Consider the following 21,338-nt stretch of genomic DNA (forward strand, 5'->3'; position numbering starts at 1 on the left):
TCAGAGAAATGCAAAGTAAAAACAAAATTAGACACCATCTCACATTTGCCAGAATGGCTATCATCAATGAATCAACAAATAACAAGTGCTGGTGAGGATGTGGAGAAAGGATATACTTTTCCACTGTTGGTGGGAATGCAGATGGGTGAAGTCACTGTGGAAAAAAATTTTTTTACCTAAAAAATTAAAAATGGATTTGCCTTTTGATCCAGCGATCCCACTTCTGGGAATATATGTGAAGGAACTCAAAACACCAATTTGAAAGAATGTAAGTGAGCCTCTGTTCACTATAGTGTTATGTACAATATACAAGATATGGACCCAGCCCAAGTGTCCATCAGTAGATGAGTGGATAAAAAACGATGAGACCTTTATACAATGTAATACTACTTGGATATAAAAAAAGAAGAAAGTTCTATACTTTGCAACATTATAGATGGATCTGGAGAAAATCATACTAAGTGCAATAAGCCAGTCAGAAAAAGACAAATACCATATGTCCTCACTCATATGTAGAATCTAATGAACAAACTGAACTAACAAGGAAAATGGGGACAGACTCATTGATGGAGAGCAGGATGACATCTGGGGGCGGGGTAGTGAGGGGATTGAGCAAAAAGGAAAAAGGACTATGGACCTAGACAGCAGTGTTGTGATTGTAGGGGTGAGGGTGAAAGGGGGTACAAGGGTACCAAATGGTAATAGAAAAAAATACAGTAAAGATTAACTTTTTTTAAAAAAAAGAACAGTTGGGAGTAAAAGTCAGAAAACTGTACTTGAACAACAATTAAAATAAATGAATGAATGAATAATAATAAAATTAAAAATTAAAAAAATTAAAAAAGAATAGCACAGTTAGATTGAAAATATTTTTATTTAAAAAGGCAAAATATTAGCACAGATATTAATATCTTAGTATCAAGTCTTAGTTATAACTGTTTACAATCTATTAAAATGATACTTTTGTGACTCATGGTTTGTGACCCTCCCCTGGGGTTCTTGTGCCCAAAGAGTATAAACAAAAGTAGGCTACATGGGTGCAAATTATTTGCTTAGAGGAGGGCAAAGAAGCTGATCTTCATAAATACAGCCATGCATAAGAAAGTAGAGTTTCAAGTCATAAACAAATCTGAAAAACTTTTTAATTTGCTCTTTTTTAAGCAGTGATTTGTCTTTTATTGTGTGCATTGTTTGCACAGGAAAGGAAAAGATAATCAAATAGGTAAAATGAATGTTATACTTCTCTTTTATACAAGAACACTCTTAAAGATAATTATGGATGAGTGCTTTAAAAAAATATCCTGAATGGCCTTGGCCAGGTTATTCAGTTGGCTAGAAAGTCATCCTGATATGCCAGATTTACAGGTTTGAGCCCCAGTCAGAGCACATACAAAAATCAACCAATGAATACATAAATAAGTGGAACAACAAATCATTCTCTCTCTCTCATCAATAAAAAATTATCCTGAATTGCCTGCAGAAATGTCAAGGAGAATTGAATTAAATTATTAGTAAGTTATATAATATCTAATCACTGGGGTGTACATCTGAAACTAATATGACTTTGTCAAAAGTAACTGAAAAATAAAAAATGATTTAATATAGGGAAAAAAAGAAACTATTCACAAAGATTTTTCTTAAAAAAATTATTTGTAAAAGCCAGTCTTTTTCCCTATCCATCTGCTATTTAAGATGGGATGACCTTTCAAATAGTTGCTTGCCATTCTCAAAGCAAACTCTAAATAAAGAAGTGGACTGTGGCTTTTCTCTCCCTCTGTGCCAGGTTCAGCATAGATAGTGCATTTGTACTGGCCATCTACACCACTGAAAAGAATGCTGATTTGGCTTCTGGGACATAAAAAAGGCATTTTAGGAATATCAATCAGGGTTTGTCCCATGCCTTCAGTCATGACAAGTGCCCGCTATCAGAAAGATGTGCTGCTTGAGAGATAAGTGTTTGGGTACAAGCTGCATGAAGTAATTTACTCCCTGTGGAAAACTGGAACCCCCAACCCCAAACAAGTGAAAAAGAATGTGTGTGTGAAATGTGGGAAGAATCCTTTCTTAAGCTGCTTGTGGCTGGAGAGCTAATTCAAAAAGGCCAGGTATTTAAGTAACAATAGATGCAAAACAGACCTTCCAAAGGCCTCACCATAGGCTCACATTAAAAAAGGGACCCTACTGAACTATTGGTGGGATTGCAGACTGGTACAAGCACTATGGAAGACAGTATGGAATTTTCTCAGAAAACTAAAAATGGATTGCTTTTTGACCCAGCAATTCCCTGCTAGGGTTATATCCTAAGAACCCTGAAACACCAATCCAAAAGAACCTATGTACCCCAATGTTCATAGCAGCACAATTTACAATAGCCAAGTGTTGGAAGCAACCTAGGTGCCCATCAGTAAATGAGTGGATCAAAAAACTGTGGTACATTTACACAATGGAATTCTATGCAGCAGAAAGAAGGAGGTCCTACCCTTTGAATCAGCATGGATGGAGCTGGAAAGCATTATGCTAAGCGAAATAAGCCAGGCAGTGAAAGACAAATACCATATGATCTCACCTTTAACAGGAACCTAAACAACAAAACAAAGAAACAAGCAAAATATAGCCAAAGACACTGAAATAGAGGACAGGCTGACAGTGTGACCAGAGGGGAGAGGGGAGCGATTTCAGGGGAATTTCAGGGGAAAAGGGGAAGGGTTTGTTACAGGGTGCAGCCAAGAGGGGGGACCTCAAATGGGCATTTGAAATGGGGTCCAGAACTCAAGGTGTCCAGGAGATTGTAAGATGTCTTCACCCCTTCCCCCACAGGTGTGAGTTGGGGGAAGGGGCACACAGAGCAAAAACATGCAGGGCAGCTTTGCAGCTAATCCATGGCATGGTCATTTAACATACCTATAGCCTTTGGCTGGTCACTTAGATATGCTAAATAGATATGGCCATCCTCTAGGCCAGGGGGATGGAAAGGGACCCTCCCCAAGATGTGACTGGGGGGCAGGTCCCCCGAGTTACAGTGCCTGTGTGGGAGCTCGGAGAAGATTGGCTCCATGACATGGGGTCACACCTGCCCAGACCCACGATGGCTACCAGAAAAGCTGGAAAAGACAGCAGATTGAGGGCAAGTGTGGCTGAGTGTAGGAGGAGTTGGAAATGGGGCTGCAGAGGAAGATAGGCACGGGGATTTAACCCAGACACGGCAGCCATTGAGAAGAGAAGCACATAGTTTTGGCTGAGTGGGGACTCCCGTGGCCCTGGGAGAGAGGACCACGTGCCTTTGCCAGAGTGGGGACCCCCGCAGCTTTAGAAGGGGGAACCACCACTCGGTTTTAGCAGAGATCCCTGCGACACAGCTGAGGGTGCCAGGAACCCAGGGAGGTCTTCCAGTCAAGACGGAGTACTGACTGGAAATAACCAGAGGACTGCCTGAGCCATGGACTTCTATTTCCTTTCCTGAGATATGGTACTCTGGACTGGGCAATGGGGGAAGGAAGGAAGGACTGTGTCTGTTTGCGGGTGTTTTTAAGGGACTTTAGGATTTTTTTTTGACAAAGACATTAAGTCACTACTTTAAGTTTGTATAGCATTAAATAAACATTTCCTTTCCTTTTCATGAATCTCTGGCATTGAGAGACATCTTTCCTCTGGCGGTGGACATAATGGACCTGGGGGCTTCTTCCAGTAATAGCATATCATCCCAGGCTCCCCTTGTTTGTTGTGTAACAGGTTTACAGGAACAAGTATAAAGGACACATGGATGAAAACTGGGGGGAGTGGAAATGGGAGGGAGGTGGGGAGGGCTAGGTGGGTGGGCTGGGTTGGGAGTAAAAGATAATTGTACTTGAACAACAATTAAAATAAAATAAAATAAAATAAAATAAAAAACAGGCTATACTATGACACTATTCATAGTAATAAGCAGTATTTCTTCACTAAGTGTATATACTTTTTACCTTTCTTCACTAAGTTTATATACTTCTTAACCTTGTTTCACTATTTCACATCCCCTCTTAATTTTATACAGCATTTCCAATATGGTCTTTCGTGTCTTTTTTTTTTACTTTATTTTGATCTGGATGTTTTCTGAATGACTCAATATATTTTCTTGATAAAAGTACAGAAACTACATTTCAAAATGTTAAAAATTAAAAAAAACATATAAAAAAATCTATTACCACATTACCAAGAGAAAACTACTGCTAAGTATGGTATATATATTTCCATTCATTTTAATGCATAAATATACTACAAAATTGGATTACTGTATAATAATTGGTGTCCTATACAATGGTCAATTGTTTCATTCATATCTTTCTATGCTATAAATGAAAATCTGTATCATCATACATAACTGTTCAATATAACTTGGTAACTTTGTATCCCTGTGTGTATATTGTATTTTACTTGTAAGTTGATTTATTCAAATACTCAACTACTTATGAATATAGACAGTTAGAACTTTTTTCATTATTAAAAACAAAGATGTAATGGATATCTATACATACATCTTTGCACGTAAAGCAAGTCAACACTTTCACTTAGTCCTATTCCCAATCTCATTTTCCCATGGTAACCAACAAAATAAAAACACACAAAAAAATAGAAATGATCATTTGTTTATCTTCTACATCTTTCTCTGCTTCATATAAATCTATACCAATGTAGATTTGTATATAAAGCCATTCTTTTATTTTTCATTTTAGTAGGTTCTTACTTTCCTAGTAACTCAACCAAATGATTATTGATTTACTGTATCATGGACATACTGGACATCACATATAGATTCAGTTAATTATTTTCATTCATTGCATAATATTCTACAGTACATTTATAATATAAATATGTTCAACCATTTTCCTATTAACCAGCTGTTATGTGGTTATTGGTTTTTGTCTTGCTTTGTTTTGGTTTCCCACTACAAATAATGCAGTAGGATCTTTGAATGTATATTTTTATGTGATGGATTAAAGATTCCCAAGAGTAGAGGTGCAGTGTTAAAGAGCTGGTATACCAATTAATTTTGATGGATACTTCCAAATTTATCATTACATGAAAACTTTCTATTTCCTCATTATGATTTGAATTTGTATTTCTATGACTACTAGTGAAGTTGAAAATATTTTCATATATATGTTGGCTCTGTAAATTTTCCCTTTTGTGAATTGCCAATTAATCTATTTAACCATTTTTTCAAATATGTATAACTTTATCTGATCAGTGTGGAGGAGTTCCTGGTTTTCTAATATTTGTATTGCTTAATGTTGTATGTTTATATCTTTATCTCATCTGATTTTTTTAATTTTATGGTAGGAAATAGGAGCCTAATATTTACAACTTACAGATGAAAAGCCATCTTTTATAACATCATTTTTATATAAACATACATTTTTCCCACTGAATTCAAAGCCACTTTTACTCAATATTTGGTTCATTATTACATACTTGGATCTGTTTCTGACTCTTTTTACTATTCTCTTAATCAATTTTTCTCATGGCCAATAACATGTTTTTTTTAATTTTAAAAATATTTTTATTTATTTTATTTTTAGAGAGAGGGAAAGGGAAGGAGAAAGAGAGGGTGAGAAACATCAATGTGTGGTTGCCTCTTGCATGACCCCTACTGAGGACCTGGCCCACAACCCAGTCATGTGCCCTGACTGGGAATCAAACTTGTGACCCTTTGCTTCACAGGCCAGTGCTCAATCCACTGAGCTATACCATCCAGGACCAATCACATGCTTTTTTAACACCAACTTTATATTAAATTTTAATGTCTAGAAAGAAGAATAAAAATAAATGCTTATTGTCATTCTGACTAGAATTCCATTAACATATATATTAAGGAGGAATGACATTTTATAATATTAGGAATTATCCAGAAAATGGTATGACTATTTCTTTACTTATTAAAATTATTAACAAGGACTTTATATTTTTGTTTACGTATATGAATTTTTTTTCTATTTTTATATATATGGTTACTGAGGGTATAAAGAAACTGATTTTATCTATGGCTATCAGTTCATATATTTTATTAGTAATAGTCTCTAACAGGGTCTTAGGTTTTCTAGGAATACAATAATATCATCTGAAAATGAAAATAACTGTTTAATTTTTTCTACTACTTATATTGCTTAATTTTATTGCTTAATTACATCATATAGAACCCACAACACTGTGGTAAATAACAGTGTTAATAGCAAATACCCCTCTGTATTTTTCCTGATCTTAATAGGACCTTTTATATATCACTGTTTAATGCTATGCTTATGGTGGGCTTTGTGAATATATTTATTATGTTTAATTATCTTCCTTCTATGTCCATTTTATTTACAGCATTATTAGAAATTCCCAATGTATGTTATCAAACTAGTTTTTGAAATGTATCCTGGGCTGAATAGAGTACCCACTAAATTTTGGCCACCTGGAATCAGGTGACCTTATTTTGGAATAAGGTCATTGCAGATATAATTAGTTAAGATGAGGTCATCATGGATTATGATTGGGCTCTCATTCAAAGACTGGTATCCTCATAAGAAGAGCAAATAGAGTCACAGTCAGACACAAAGTGAGAACTCCATGTTATGACAAGGACAGAGACTGATGTGTCTACATGCCAAGGAACACCAAAGATTACCTCACGAAGCCAGGAAGAGGAAAGGAAGGATCATCTCTTAGAGCCTGCAGAGAGAGCATGGTCTTGTCATACACTGATTTTGGATCCCTAGCTTTAAGAACTGTGAGAGAATACATTTCCATTGTTTTAAGCCATCCACTTTGGTAATTTGTTACAGCAGCTCTAGGAAACTGATACAGCATGTACTGATACAATCCCATCATTTTTCTTTTAATTTGTTGATGTGATTAACGGTATGGATAAATTTCCAATTCTGAACCATATTCTGATTTTTGAAACAAACCCTGGTTCAAACATTTTAATTATATTTTCATGAGCATATGAACTTAAGTTGCTATTTTTAATTACATATTTTTCTATATAAATGAAATTGGTATAAAATATATTTTTAGAGCTATCTTTATCAGGTTTTTTAATATAAGATTATGCTAGATTAGTACAATTACTTAAGGCCCCTTTCTACTTTCTCTATAATCTTAAATTGTTAGAAAGCCATCATGAATATCTGGTTTTGAAGCTTAGATTTAATTTAGTTATAAAATCATCTGAGCCTAGTGCCATTTTTAGTGATATATCTTTAACAACCTTCCACTTTCTTCTATGATTGATGGTGTTATTGTTTTACTTTTCTTATGTGAATATTGATAATGTATATGTTGCTAAATAATCTAGATTTTCAAGTGAACAATTCCAGAAAAATTTTTAAATCTAGTAGTACCAATCGTAAATGGTAGAAATAACTAGGGAACTAGGAATTTACACACCCCATTCCTTCCACACTACTGAGTGTGGTTTAAATAAAAAAATGACAGTCCTAAGTCCTGGCTGGCATAGCTCAGTGTATTGAGTGCGGGCTGCGAATCAAAATGTCGCAGGTTCAATTCCCAGTCAGGGTACATGCCTGGGTTGCTGGCCATGACCCCCAGCAACCGCACATTGATGTTGATATTTCTCTCTCTCTCTCTCTCTCTCTCCCCCTCACTTCCCTCTCTAAAAATAAATAAATAAAATCTTTTAAAAAATGACAGTCCTCAAAGAAAGGAAAGTCTATAGTCAAGGGTATAGAAGTAGCTGTTACCCGTGGTTAGAAACTCGAAGCAAACCCAGAGGGAATGTTTTCATCAGAATCATCAGGACTGTGTCACAGTAAAACCTAGATGATTGGTCCTCAAGTCATGGGATACTCTCCTGGGTTCAGAAAAACTGTGCAAAAAAATTGTTGGCATTTCTATTGAGCTACAATAAAACTCACATTTATTAAAACACTTGAAAAAACTTTCTTATTTCTTCCTCACAACTGCACACATTTTAAAATATCTTCAATTTCTCTAAGAAACAATTTTTCTGTACAACTCTCCCAGACTTTATACTAATATCCTTTTATTCATAGCAGATGGAGAAGATTAGAGTAACATATTTGATCTAAAATAATTAGTGTTGTAGCAGCATTTCCAAACTAAATGACATTTTAAGGGGTTATTGTTACATGGATCAAGAGTTTGCTCTCGACATAAAGACATAAAAACAACTTTGAAACTTTTTCCTTGCAATTAGCTTTTGCATTTTAATTCCTTCAACATCATTCTAGTTGGATTTTTTAAAAATTTCTTTCTTTCTTTATTTTTTAAAGGGTAGGGATGGGAGGGAGGAAAAGAGGTAGAGAATTATCAGTGCAAGAGAAAAACACCGATCAGTTGCCTCACAAATGCAGCTCAACTAAGGACTAAACCTGTGACCCTAGGCATGTGCTCTGACTGGGAATCAAACATCCAACCTTTCTCATTGCTAATTTTAAACAAATCAAATGGGAGTTTAAAATACAAATCAAATAGGAGAATAAAGTGGTCCAATTTAGTCATGAGTCATACTTTGTTCACAGGCTAGTCTGTTCATAAATCACTATAACTGCTTCTTAAAAACAGTATTCTCAAAACTGACCATCAACTGCTGGGTTGTCTGGAAAACTGGGAATATATTCTTAATGCTCAGATATCATAAGCCTGCCCTTTAGCTGCCTGAAATGCCTAAAAATAAACTGCATATGTAGGTGGCCAGTTTCAGATGACTGCCTCTCTGTCCAAGAACTAAATAATCCCTGGCCCAAGAATGAACCAATGCAGCCCTGTCCAGGTCACTAAGTTGGTTGGAGCATTGTGCTGATACATCAATGTTGCAGGTTCAATTCCTGGTTAGGGCACACACAAGCTCAACCAATGAATGCATAAATAAGTGGAACAACAGGTCCATGTCTCTCTCAATCTCTCTTTCTAAAATCAGTAAATTTAAAAGAAAGACAAGAAAAGAATGAACCACTTCATAAGTGCTTCTTTTTTTTTAAAGATTTTATTTATTTATTTTTAGAGAGGAAAGGGAGGGAGAAAGAGAGAGAGAGAGAGAGAGAGAGAGAGAGAGAGAGATCAATGTGTGGTTGCTGGGGGCTGTGGCCTGCAACCCAGGCATGTGCCCTGAATGGGAATTGAACCTGCGACACATGAGTGTTTCTTTAGCACACATTTTATCCATTGTGGAATTCTTTTTAAGTTAAAAATATACACCTGGAAAAATGCACTCTTGTGTAGACTTCAGAGCAGCCAAACAGGATGACACCAGACCCCCACAGTCACACCTGGTGTTTCTATACTGCATTGCAATTTTCAAACTACTTTCATAACATTTTTTAATTTCATCCTTATAGTAAACCTATAATGAATACAGGATGAAAGAGGAAGTAGGTATCAACACAGAACTCTAGAGATGAAAGTGATATTACAGATCATCAAGAACCTTCTTTTACAGATAAAAAATGGAGACCAGAGGGAAGTGAGGACCTTTGCCTTCTTGCAAGCCAGGCTTACAAGGCAAATAAAGTGAAGGCATGTCACCATGGAGTCACAAAAAGGAATCACAAAAACACTACAAGAAAGAGAAACATGGCGGGTGTAATGGACACTAATTCTAATTTATTGTGTTTTTTTAAGCAATTCAATCACATTAAAGTTTGAAATCCAATGTTGGTCTTTCAAGACCACTTGGCTAAGTTGCTATGCCACCCCTAGATACCTTAGAGAGAAATACAATTTTAAAATTCATAGTTTCCAATAAATATGTACAAACCTTTAAAGAACATATTAACATAGTTGTAAATAGTCTACATACATATACACAAAATTTAAAATTCACTATATAACTACTGAAGGAGTCTAAACATTCTATAGTTCAATTAAGGAGCTACCCACGCCATACACTCTATCTCCACCTGTCCTGTACTCTCCCACCCCAGCAAGGCCTATCTGATTATCTTAATATTGTGACCTCTCTATTATACAACAAGTTTTGAAAATAATATTTTCTTTAAATGAGAATGTGTTGGAAGTAGTATCTATTTTTTCTTACAGCATTTTCAAAATTATACTTAGCCATGCACTAGCCAGTGCCCTAATAGCTTTTATTTAATGGATAATAGCCATTTTCCATGACTCAGTCATAGAAAAAAATAATTAATTTTTTTAAATCTGCATTTGGGATATAATCATAATTCTAATAAGAGACCACACTAAAGACAAGTGAAAAGTGAAAACATTAAAAGTGGAATTATTTTTAAAAAAAGAAATTCATAGTGGTGGTGAAAGATTGTATCAGGGTTAGAAGACAAATCTCTGTGTTAGAATAAACAATTTATTGTCGAATATAATAATAACCTCGACACTTTAAAACTGATTTTCATCACCTTTTAAACCTACGGAAATAGAGAATGTAAAACACAACATCTGACGCACCATGGAAAGTTTTATTATTTTCCTCAAAGAAGGAAGAACAAATATCTCTATTTCCATTTTGGAACTGCACACTATATTCTTGCATCCCATTTGCTCTGACTCATTTATATTTTGTTGAATTATGATTTGATCCAGTTTCATCATTCAAAAGATAAAAAATAATCAACAGCAACAAAAAGTCCTCAAAAGATGCCTCCAGATGAAATTGCAAAGAAAATAAGTACATGAATTAGTGAAGCAACATTCAAGTTATACCACAGTGGCAGTTACATCTTTTCTCATCTTGTCTGAGAACTAATTGCACTGCTGAAATTAGACATCCAGCCTGCTCCACGCAGACAGGAGTCCAAGCCAAAAGCAAACGCTTTGAATAAAAACACTGCCTTCTGATTCTTTTCACATGGCTACATTTTTGACATTTCCTTCAATATTCTACCCAGTTGCAGTGTTACTATGACAAAAAAATTCTGTAGGCATGACTGGCACATCTGTGGCAAGTGGCAGGGAATGGAAACAAGCAACAAGTCCCTTTAGTGATTGCAGAAAGCCCCTGGGCATTCTACAAATGCTTGCATACATTTTATAATGATATAAAAAATGGAAACGATGATGACAACTTAAATCACTTGCTAGAAAATTCTATGATCTACTCTAACTTTATAATAATGACAAAGCCTCTGACACACAGGAGGCTGACGGGCATGCATTGTCTCTCCGCCTGTCAGTATGCTTCAATGTTCATGTGAATGTTTTACACATGGCTGGAGATAACCTTAACATAGTATTTATATAACCTATCTAAGGACAAATTATAAGTGGCTAAATTTGACTGCAGTGGAATTTTCTTGATTATTTTTAATTTGACTCAAATTACCTCTCTGATCTCTAGAACTTTCTCCTGGGCCCTGGGAGATATTCAGTGTCAGTAGTCAGAGTTAGTCCATCTATAGTCAGTGGTGCACTAAGTTGGGCCACAAGGTAGCAATTAGGGTCAAGTCTCTTCTGAAAATGCCAATTACTGTTCTTTGTCTTCCCTGGTGAATGTCTTTTTAATATAGGAATGACACACCATTTTTATCTGATCAAACTGGAAAATATTATTTAAAAATAACACTCATTGGTGGCAAGGGCACAGGAAATGAAGCATGCCCAAAGATACTCTTGGGAGTGTAAACTGGGACCACCTTTCTGGCAAACAATCTGACAACAAATACCATGATGTTTGTATCCCACTTTATTCACTGATATTATTTTGGGAACATTGTTCATGTCTTTAAACAGTCTTAAAACCAGAGATTTTAATGGTGACTATATGAAAGTCTTTCATTGTTTCCCCATGTATCAACATTTCAGTTCTCAATTTGAATTATTATAAGTAACGCTATAGAGAGCATCTCTATAAGTACACTTTTAAACTGCAGTCTGTTTATTCCTTAGGACAGACTCCTAGAAGTGGAAATACAGCTGCTAGCAAGGTTTAAGGTCAAGTATCATTTTTCCTAGCAACAAAGGAACGGCAATCCACAAACCAATTCTTAAACTAGAATTCCAGTGGCTCGTCATTTAGAACTACAAGTGATGGTAAAACTGGCCTTGCTTATTTTCACAGCCTTGAGAATCAGTAATTCCTTAGAGAAAACCAATCAGCATCTATGATTGGGTAACCATTAACTTAAACAGGACAAATCACATCCTACCAAAAGGACATTCATTTCAAGCAAAGGAACAGACTTTTAATTAATTAACAGCTGAGTGCTGAGTTAATTGACTCTGTCCTAGAGCAAAGATCCTCTTCCCAAGTCCATTAATGTGTAAGATGGAGAACACATTCTTATCATTGGTTTGCCTCAGCTTGCCTGCCTTTTGAAGTCCAATAAACAACTGGAGTTTAAAAAACTGAAAAGCCAGAATGTAGTTAAACATTTTGTGGTTGTCAAAACTTACCTCCCTGGTGGCAGGAGTAGAGAAGTTACTGCCTGGAGGCTGTTCTAAAAGAAAACAGGACTGACTCTTAAATTAAAACTCCAAATTTTAGAAGGCAGTGAATAATGACATACTACTTTTTAACCTATCATATTGGAAAATATTTAAAATGATAACACTCACTGTTAAAATAAGAGAACAATATTGCCTGAAGCTCATTCCAAGGAAAAATATTTTCATGATCAAACAAGTTTATGAAGGAATTAAACAAAGTTCAAGCTGAAACTTTAAACAGTGGATCTTCATAAGGAGTTATAACCAGCAGTATTTCTTAAACTTATTTAACTGCCAAATGCTCTTACTTTATGTTGTCTTTGTTTTTGGTTGTTGGGTTTCTGTCAAGTATCTCAAGGATGAGCATTCTGTAGAACATCTTTTTTTAAAATATATTTTATTGCCCTGGCTGGCGTAGCTCAGTGGATTGAGTGCGGGCTGTGAACCAAAGCATAGCAGATTCGATTCCCAATCAGAGCACATGCCTGGGTTGCAGGCCATGGCCCCCAGCAACTGCACATTGATGTTTCTCTCTCTCTGTCTCTCTTTCTCCCTCCCTTCCCTCTCTAAAAATAAATAAATAAAATCTTTAAATATATATATATTTTATTCATTATACTATTACAGTTGTCCCATCTCCCCCCTTCATTCCCCTCCACCCTGCACAACCTCTCCCACCCACATTCCCCACCTTTAGTTTATGTCTGTGTGTAGTAAGTTCTTTAGCTTCTACATTTCCTATACTATTTTTGCCCTCCCCCTGTCTATTTTCTACCTACTATCTATGCTACTTATTCTCTGTACCTTTTCCCCCTCTCTCCTCCTCCCACTCCCCTGTTGCTAACTCTTCCTGTGATCTCCATTTCTGTGGTTCTGTTCCTGTTCTAGTTGTTTGCTTAGTTTGTTTTTGTTTTTCTTTTAGGTGTGGTTGTTAATAATTATGAGTTTGATGTCATTTGACTATACATGTTTTTTATCTTCTTTTTCTTAGGTAAGCCCTTTAACATTTCATAAAATAGGGGCTTGGTGATGATGAACTCCTTTAACTTGACCTTAGCTGAGAAGCAGTTTATCTGCCCTTCCATTCTAAATGAAAGCTTTGCTGGATAGAGCAATGTTGTATGTAAGTCCTTGCCTTTCATGACTTGGAATAGTTCTTTCCAGCCCCTTCTTGTCTGCAAGGTTTCTTTTGAGAAATCGCCTGACAGTCTGATGTGAACTCCTATGTAGGTTACTGTTTCCTTATCTCTTGCTGCTTCTAGGATTCTCTCCTTCATTTTTACCTTGGCTAGTATAATTATGATGTGCCTTGGTGTGTTCCTCCTTTGGGACTCTCTGAGCTTCCTGGACTTCCTGGAAGTCTGTTTCCTTTTCAGATTGGGGAAGTTCTCCTTTATTATTTGTTCAAATAACTTTTCCACTTGTTGCTCTTCCTCTTCCCCTTCTGGTACCCCTATAATTTGGATGTTGGAACGTTTAAAGATGTCCTGGAGGTTCCTAAGACTCTCCTCATTTTTTTGAATTCTTTTTTCTTCATTATTTTCTGTTTGGTTGTTTCTTTCTTCCTTCTGGTCCACTCCATTGATCTGAGTCCCAGTTTTCTTCCCATCACTATTGGTTCCCTATGCATTTTCCTTCATTTCACTTAGTGTAGCCTTCATTTTTTTCATCTAATTTGTGACCAAATTCAACCAATTCTGTGAGCATCCTGATTACCAGTGCTTTGAACTGTGCATCTGATAAGTTGTCTATCTCTTGGTCACTTAGTTGTATTTGCTATGGACTTTGATCTGTTCTTCTGTTTAAGCCATTTTTTTTTGTCTTGTTGTGCCTGTTATGTATGAGGGGAGGAGCCTTAGGTGTACACCAGGGTGGGGCAACCCAGTGTCTGGGTTGTGACACTATATGTGGGGACGGGGTCCAAGAGGGAACAATGGTGGCTTGCTCCACTCTCTGTTAGATTTTAGTCCCTTCTGCCACTTCCCCCAAGCGAACTCGGCCTTTCTGGTGCTAATTCCCATGTGGGTGGGCTTATACATATTCTAGGACCCCCTGGGGCTCTCCAATGAACTGTCCTGTGAGTCTGGGAGTCTCTCCCAGCACCTCAACCCTCACAGGTGTTTTCAGTCAGTGCCCCAAGGCTCTATTTCCCGGTGCTGGGACCCTGGGTTGTACAGTCTGACTTGCTCCCCAGTTTCTCCTAGGTTATCAGCACCTGAATGTGGGACTGCCCAACCAGCCAGCTGCCTTGACGCAGCGCCTCACTTCACAATCACCGCCTTACTGGATCTGCCCGTTGCCACTCTGCACCCAGGGGCTGCTAGCTGATGCCTGCACACCCAGGGCCCACCCGCTGTGGTCTTGCACACCCAGGATGCCTTACACACCTGGTGCCACCACTTTTGTGCCACGAGCCTTCTCTGCCCAGCTACCTGATTCTGCCCTTCCTACCAGTCTGGATGAATGAACTATTTTAACTCCTTGGTTGTCCAACTTCCATACAGTTCAATTTTCTATCGGTTCTGATTGTTATTTTGTTTCTAAACTGCTGTTGTCCTTATTTTGGTTACGTGAGGAGGCACAGTGTGTCTACCTACATCTCCATCTTGGCTGGAAGTTTCCTGTGGAACATCTTTAGTGAATGTTTCTTTCAGCTAGCAGTTGTCAAACATTTTGGTATCAAGACCCATTCACACTCAAAAATTGTTAAAGGCCCCCAAATGTTTTTGCTTATGTAGGTAACAGCTATGGATATTTACTATATTAGAAATTAAAATTCCTAAAACACTATTAATTCATTTAAAAATACCAACAATAAGCCTGTTATATGTTAACATAAATATTTTCTAAAAAAGACAAATAAACAAAAGCAGTTTTGAAAAACCTGTTTAATGTTTGGCTTAATAGAAGACCAATAGATGCTCATACCTGCTTCTACATTGTGTCATCGGATGTATTGTTTTCACTGAAGTATGTCAAGAAAATCCAGGAGGAGTATTTTAATAGCTTTTACAAGTGAGTATTAGTATTTTTCTTGGGCACTGCATCCAAACTTGATCATTAGTAGTTTCTTTAGTAGTCAGTTGCAGTTTGGAATCTGAAACAGTATCAATAAACTTTTAGTTCTCTATTACATAAAAATTCATGGTCTGTGTTGCACTTTGAATAGGTCTTTTCCCCATGCAAAATTTTGTAAAAGCATGCATTGTTCTGGTCAAAAATTTTGGCTCACTGAATTATGCAGATCTTCCAAACATTGGCACATTTCATTAAATAGTGTAAACAAGAATCCCATTTGTTAACATCACCATGGGTCTCACCAGAAGTCTTTAAGCACTGGGAAGCTTTCAAGCTCATGATGGCACATAGAAGTTTTTCAAAATTCTATTTTTTTCTTGAAAGCTTGAATTTTATCATTGGCAATAAATACTGTCCAATGGTTTACTGAAAGTGACAGGCTCAGTTTAGGCATGTTTGTGAAAATGTTTGTCAGATATGGAAGCCTAAATCACTGCATTTCATCTGTCAATTGTTCTTTCAAGTAAAAATGGCATTCCATGTAGAAGCAGCTAGTTCTTTCTGCTCACAGTGAAATAGCCGTACACATGATTTCCTCACATAACCATGATATTTCAGTATGCAGCTGTTCTTAATGTCTGCTTCCTATTTCTCACAGACATACACACAAAAAAAGACATGCACTCGAGAGTGAAAACTTAATTAAATTAATAACTATTTCATCAAGCATATTTTTAATGAAATTGGCTTTGTTTTTTAACCACAAGTCATGGTAGTAAGACCAATAGTACAGTTGGTGCCACTGCCTTGATTCATTCCACAGTGCTTGGTTCCTGTTACAGTTTTATTCACTATCAGTGCAAATGTCCACATAATAAAGAAGACAAACAACAACTTGGTATTCTAATGATATGTCTTGACCTTGCAGACACCCTGGAGGGGTCTCTGAGATCCTCAGGGGCCCATAAACCACACTTTGAGAATTGCTGTTGCAGGCTCAAAATCTGGTCTGACAAAAAAACAACTAGTTGGAGACAAAGAGGAAAGTCCTTATCATCTCGTTCCAGTTCATCACTGGGTACGTGAAATCATGAGTGTCAGGTAGCAGTTTACATTTTCCCAAAATGTCCACTCTTTGTCCCTAGTACTGAAACCCACTTGGTCCCCTCTCAGGATCGCAATCACATGTGCAGCAGTGATGTCTCTTCCACAGACAAGGCTGAAAGGAACCTGTTTGACCGGCTTACAGGCAAAGACCCTGTGCTTTTCTTGGCTCCAGGCTGCACAACAGCATGAGGAATTCTATGACTTATCTACTACAGAGATGTGCAAGAAGACATTTGGAAACTTGTGTGTCTGTAGCTTGGAAGTGGCCAAGCCTGCATGGTCACATGGAATCTCTCTAGAAAGAAAGGCATGGCCAACCTAAATTAATTTGCCTGGATCTTATCTGAATAGGTAGTCTATGGCCCCACTAACAGACCATCCATAGAACCTATCAACTTTCAATTATGCTTCTACAGCAATGATTCTCAGAGTATGATTCTTGAATCATGTGCACTCTGGGGACTACCTGTCTCTTGAAGCCACCATGGTCTACCAGAGAGAGTATCTGAGGGTGAGGCAGGCCACCACATAGCAGTGCAGGTTATGCTCTGCACAACTTTCACAGAGATATACAGTTGTTGTAGGTTGTGGCTTGCAATTTGCATTTTAACAAATTGTGTGAATCTTGGGCACACCAGAGCTCAAGAAAATATTCTAAGGCAGTTGTTCTCAACCTTTACTGTACCTCAGAATTACCCATCTTAGAGGTGAAAATTCAGGTGTCTAAGTGCTGTGCTAGACCTACCTAGTCAGAATCTTTTGGATAGAGGCCTGGGCATCTGTATTTTCAGGAGCTTCATAACCAATTCTGCTGCCAAACAAAATGGAAACCATTTTTCTAGACTAAGGATATAATGACTTTCTATAAGAAACTAGGTCTCTAAAAACTGAAGACAACATACAAATTGACTGCTTAGGAAACTATGATATCATTTAGATAGTCTATTTGGTAGCTATATGTTCATCTTTTAAAATATCCAATAACTTTTCTTTTAACCCAACTTTATATCCTCCTCTATTATTACATTTTTTTCATTCTTAGTATGGTATTGGAGCCCAACCTTGCATATTATCCCACCAACATCTTGAAATTTATTTAGCCAGAATTTCCTGCTTTCGTATAAGTTTAAACTATATGTCAGTCTGATTTTTTTTAAAAAAAGGATCCTTAGATCCTTCAGGTGAAAAAAACAAACAGTTCACTTTCATATCACCAAATTAACTCAGAGTTTAAAAAGCCATTCAAATTTCATGTTATATACTTAGAAAAAAATTAAAGACTCAATATAAATGTCATGTCTGGCAATGATTATATTTCTGGGATTTTTTAAAAAAGTGAAACAGAATGGGAAGGAAGATTTTATGACTGTCAAAACAGAATCAAACATGTGAAACAAACAAACAAAAGAAGCGAAAGCAAAACTTACCCCTCAAAAAAAAAAATGAACAGGGAAACATGCAGATAAGTCTGTGATATTTTTTCCAAATAACCACTTGTAGTTTTAAAAGTCATAAGAGCATTCGGCTTAAGTAAAATCTAAGTAAAAACTACACTATTCTGCTGTTCTAGATGCCAAAATGCCAAATCTGCCAGTCACTCAAAAAGGAACACAGGCCCAGGCAACTGATAATTATGCATTCAAAGGATGTAGTTATCTTTGAGTACACACAAAAAAACTGTTTACCGTAATGTCAAGAGTTGAGAGGGACAAAAAAGTTGGGGTTAATTCTAAGGTCAAATTAGTTTGAAAAACCACTGAGTTGTACAGAGTTAAATAAATTCTTGTACTGTGAAACTTCTCAGAGCCTGTCTGTGCTAACGCTGATTATATCTTTCTAGGAAGAGATAAAGCATGCAGAATTTTCCAAATGTTGACTTTTTTTCATTTAGTGTTTTATGAGACTAACGTTTCCTGGACATACTCAGGAAATCCTGGTAGCAACAGATGAAGCAGTTGAGGCAATGTTTTAGTTGTAGCTGAACTGTGGTACAGGAGTCTAGATGCCACAGAACCAGTGAAGGCATGTCCAGTAGTCAGCCCACCGTATCAAGTCCCTTAGCCTCTCTCCAATGACTTTTTCAATTTTGAAAGATGGTGCTTATTAGTAAAATGCCTTGGGGGGACTGGGCAGGAAACACTAAATAAGAGACAATTATTGCCCTCATTCCAGAGTAGAATGATGGTCTAATAAACCATCCCTATTACTTAACAAAATTTGGAGCCCTAGTTGCTTTGTCTTTTTAGCTGCACTTCATTTTGACCTAAGAGATCTATACTAAAAAGAACAAATAAAATACTCATAGGGAACACATCCAAAAACAGTAATATAAGTTTTCTGACTGGACCCTTTTTTGCTTACACATTTTCAATGGTTGCCAATACCTACAGATAAAATCCAAATCTCAGCCTATCATTCTAGAGCCATAGATTTTATGATTAAGAAAGATCATGGGTTTTGGAGGCAGATAGATGGTTAAAAGTGCAGGCTACCCTTCACCACATCTTGAGTAAGTTATTTCACTTCTCTAAGCTCCTAATTCTCAAAAGTGTGGTCCGTGGACCAACATCACCAGCATCATTCAAAGCTTATTAGGCAGAATTACAGGCCCCATTGCAAACCTACTGAATCAGAATCTGCATTTTTTTATTTTTATTTTTTTTAATCATTGTTCAAATACAGTTTTCTCCTTTTTACTCCCAATCCAGTCCCCCCTCCCACCCCTCCCCACTTCCCTCCCATTACCACCCTCCCCTTAGTTTATGACCATGTGTCCTTTAAGTTTGTTCCTGTGAACCCTTCCCACTGTCCCCTTAAATTCCCTCTACTCTCCCCTGTGGTCACTGTCAGCCGGTCCTCTATTTCAGTGTCTTGGTTACATTTTGCTTGTTTCTTTGTTTTGTTATTTAGGTTCCTGTTAAAGGTGAGATCATATGGTATTTGTCTTTCACTGCCTGGCTTGTTTCGCTTAGCATAATGTTTTCCAGCTCCATCCAAGCTGGTGCAAAGGGTAGGAGCTCCTTCTTTCTTTCTGCTGCATAGAATTCCATTGTGTAAATGGACCATAGTTTTTTGATCCATTCATTTACTGATGGGCATCTTGGTTGCTTCCAGCATCTAGCTATTGTAAATTGTGCTGCTATGAACATTGGGATGCATAGGTTCTTTTGAATTGGTGTTTTAGTATTCTTAGGATAGAGTCCCAGTAGTGGAATTGCAGGGTCAAAAGGCAGATCCATTTTTAGTTTTCTGGGGAAGTTCCATACTGCTTTCCATAGTGGTTGTACCAGTCTGCAGTCCCACCAAGAGTGCACTAGGGATCCCTTTTCTCCACAACCTCTCCAACACTTGGTGTTTGTTGCTTTGTTTATGATGGCCATTCTTTCTGGTGTGAAGTGGTATCTCATTGTGGTTTTAATTTGCATCTCTCTGATAGCTAGCGATATTGACCATAGTTTCATGTGTCTTTGGATTTTCTGTATGTCCTCCTTGGAGAAGTGTCTGTCCAAGTCCTTTGCCCACTTTTTAATTGGATTCCTTGTCTTCTTAGAGTACAGTCTTGTAAGTTCTTTATATATTTTGGAGATTAAACCCTTGTCTGAGGTATCATTGGCAAATATGTTTTCCCATACAGCTGGTTCTCTTTTAATTTTGATACTGTTTTCTTTGGCTGTGCAGAAGCTTTTAATTTTGATGAGGTCCCATTTGTTTATTTTTTGTTTATGTCCCTTGCTCTAGGGGACAAGTCAGTAAAAAAGTTTCTTCGTGAAATATCTGAGACTTTCCTACCTACGTTCTCCTCTAGGAGTTTAATGGTGTCACGTTTTATATTTAAGTCTTTTATCCACCTTGAATTTATTTTTGTATACAGTGCAAATTGGTGCTCAAGTTTCATTTTTTTTGCACGTGGCTGTCCAGTTCTCCCAACACCATTTGTTGAAGAGGCTATTTTCACTCCATTTTATGTTGCTGCCTCCTTTGTCAAATATTAATTGACCATAGACTTGGATTTATTTCTGGGCTCTCTGTTCTGTTCCATTGGTCTATGTGCCTGTTTTTATGCCAGTACCAGGCTGTTTTGATTACAGTGGCCTTGTAGTATAGTTTAGTGTTGGGTATTGTGATCCCTCCTACTTTACTCTTCTTTCTCAAAATTGCAGCAGCTGTTCGGGGTTGTTTATAATTTATAAGTGTTTGTTCTATGTCTGTGAAATATGCCATTGGTACTTTAATAGAAATTGCATTGAATGTGTAAATTGCTTTGGGTAGTATGGACATTTTGATGATATTAATTCTTCCAATCCATGAACATGGTATATGTTTCCATTTGTTTGTGTCTTCCTTGATTTCTTTCCTGAGTGTTATGTAGTTTTCTGAATGCAGGTCTTTTACCTCTTTGGTTAGGTTTATTCCTAGATATTTTATTTTTCTTTTTGCTATTTCAAATGGAATTTTTTCCTTGATCACTGCTTCTGCTGTTTCTGTTGGTGTACAGAAGAAATGCCTTTGATTTCTGGATATTGACTTTGTATCCCGCTGTTTTGCCAAATTCATTTATTAGGTCAAGCAGTTTTTTGGTAGAGTCTATAGGATTTTCTATGTGTACTATCATGTCATCTGCAAACAGTGACAGTTTTTTTTCCTCCTTTCCAATTTGGATGCCTTTTATTTCTGTTTCTTGTCTGATTGCTGTGGCTAAAACTTCCAGTATTATATTGAACAGAAGTGGTGAAAGTGGACAGCCTTGCCTTGTTCCTGATCTTAGTGGAAAAGATTTTAAATTTTTCCGATTGAGTATGATGCTGGCTGTAGGTCTCTCA

General features: G+C 36.9%; 1 protein-coding gene across 4 annotated transcripts in view; it reads right to left on the reverse strand.

Annotated features, from left to right (window-relative positions):
* FHIT (fragile histidine triad diadenosine triphosphatase) overlaps positions 1 to 21,338 on the reverse strand; it is a 1,461,545-nt gene that overhangs the window by 950,314 nt on the left and 489,893 nt on the right. Inside the window, exon 4 of one of the 4 annotated variants that reach the window (XM_045832304.1) lies at positions 15,322 to 15,490. The exons of the other annotated variants lie outside the window; for them this stretch is intronic. The gene's annotated coding sequence lies outside the window, so the exon portion shown is untranslated. The remainder of the gene's footprint in view (positions 1 to 15,321; positions 15,491 to 21,338) is intronic. 4 annotated transcript variants of the gene reach the window in all.

The sequence above is a fragment of the Phyllostomus hastatus genome, unplaced genomic scaffold, assembly GCF_019186645.2.
Source record: "Phyllostomus hastatus isolate PE091 unplaced genomic scaffold, TTU_PhHast_1.1 phas_contig_16, whole genome shotgun sequence".
NCBI lineage: Eukaryota > Metazoa > Chordata > Mammalia > Chiroptera > Phyllostomidae > Phyllostomus > Phyllostomus hastatus.